Here is a 2,444-nt window from a genome sequence, read left to right on the forward strand (position 1 = left end):
TAACTTGCTTGCTGTTCTTCTTGAAGTTCCCCTTCTTCCCTCTACCCTTTTCTTGAAACTAGTGATCTTGTCTACCATCAACACTTGATGTTTTTCTCGATTTCTACCTTCGTCAATTTCCGCATTACGAAGAGCTTGGGAATCGTTTCCGTTATCCCTTGCATATCATAGTTCATCACGAAGTTCTACTAACTTGGTGATGGTGACTAGAGAATTCTGTCAATCACTATCTTATCTGGAAGGTTAACTCCCACTTGATTCAAGCGATTGTAGTACTCAGACAATCTGAGCACATGCTCACTAGTTGAGCGATTCTCCTCCATCTTTTAGCTATAGAACTTGTTGGAGACTTCATATCTCTCAACTCGGGTATTTGCTTGAAATATTAACTTCAACTCCTGGAACATCTCATATGCTCCATGACGTTCAAAACATCTTTGAAGTCCCGATTCTAAGCCATTAAGCATGGTGCACTAAACTATCAAGTAGTCATCATATTGAGCTAGCCAAACGTTCATAACGTCTGCATCTGCTCCTGCAATAGGTCCGTCACCTAGCGGTGCATCAAGGACATAATTCTTCTGTGCAGCAATGAGGATAAACCTCAGATCACGGATCCAATCCGCATCATTGCTACTAACATCTTTCAACACAATTTTCTCTAGGAACATATCAAAATAAACACAGGGAAGCAACAACGCGAGCTATTGATATACAACATAATTTGCAAAATACTATCAGGACTAAGTTTCATGATAAATTTAGGTTCAATTAATTTACTTAAAGAACCCCCACTTAGATAGACATCCCTATAATCCTCTAAGTGATTACGTGATCCAAATCAACTAAACCATGTCCGATCATCATGTGAGATGGAGAAGTTTCATTGGTGAACATCACTATGTTGATCATATCTACTATATGATTCACGCTCGACCTTTCGGTCTCCGTGTTCCGAGGCCATATCTGTATATGCTTGGCTCGTCAAGTATAACCTGAGTATTCCGCGTGTGCAACTGTTTTGCACCCGTTGTATTTGAACGTAGAGCCTATCACACCCGATCATCACGTGGTGTCTCAGCACGAAGAACTTTCGCAACGGTGCATACTCAGGGAGAACACTTCTTGATAATTAGTGAGAGGTCATCTTATAATGCTACCGTCAATCAAAGCAAGATAAGATGCATAAAAGATAAACATCACATGCAATCAATATAAGTGATATGATATGGCCATCATCATCTTATGCTTGTGATCTCCATCGAAGCACCATCGTGATCACCATCGTCACCGGTGCGACACCTTGATCTCCATCGTAGCATCGTTGTCGTCACGCCAATCTTATGCTTCCACGACTATCGCTACCGCTTAGTGATAAAGTAAAGCATTACAGCGCGATTGCATTGCATACAATAAAGCGACAACAATATGGCTCCTGCCAGTTGCCGATAACTCGGTTACAAAACATGATCATCTCATACAATAAAATTTAGCATCATGTCTTGGCCATATCACATCACAACATGCCCTGCAAAAACAAGTTAGACGTCCTCTACTTTGTTGTTGCAAGTTTTACGTTGGTGCTACGGGCTTAAGCAAGAACCAATCTTACCTACGCATCAAAACCACAACGATAGTTTGTCAAGTTGGTGCTGTTTAAACCTTCGCAAGGACCGGGCGTACCCACACTCGGTTCAACTAAAGTTGGAGAAACTGTCACCCGCAAGCCACCTATGTGCAAAGCACGTCGGGAGAACCGGTCTCGCGTAAGCGTACGCGTAATGTCGGTCCGGGCCGCTTCGTCCAACAATACCGCCGAACCAAAGTATGACATGCTGGTAAGAAGTATGACTTATATCGCCCACAACTCACTTGTGTTCTACTCGTGCATATAACATCAACACATAAAACCTAGGCTCGGATGCCACTATTGGGGAACGTAGTAATTTCAAAAAAATTCCTACGCACACGCAAGATCATGGTGATGCATAGCAACGAGAGGGGAGAGTGTGATCTACGTACCCTTGTAGATCGACAACGGAAGCGTTTGGTTGATGTAGTCGTACTTCTCCACGGCCCGACCGATCAAGCACCGAAACTACGGCACCTCCGAGTTCTAGCACACGTTCAGCTCGATAACGATCCCCGGACTCCGATCCAGCAAAGTGTCGGGGAAGAGTTCCGTCAGCACGACGGCGTGGTGACGATCTTGATGTACTACCGTCGCAGGGCTTCGCCTAAGCACCGCTACAATATTATTGAGGACTATGGTGGAAGGGGGCACCGCACACGGCTAAGAATATGATCACGTGGATCAACTTGTGTGTCTAGGGGTGCCCCCTGCCCCCGTATATAAAGGATCAAGGGGAGGAGGCCGGTCGGCCCTCTATGGCGCGCCAAGGAGGAGTCCTCCTCCTAGTAGGAGTAGGACTCCTACTAGGAGG

This window comes from Triticum dicoccoides, chromosome 1A, assembly GCF_002162155.2.
Source record: "Triticum dicoccoides isolate Atlit2015 ecotype Zavitan chromosome 1A, WEW_v2.0, whole genome shotgun sequence".
Taxonomy (NCBI): Eukaryota; Viridiplantae; Streptophyta; class Magnoliopsida; order Poales; family Poaceae; genus Triticum; species Triticum dicoccoides.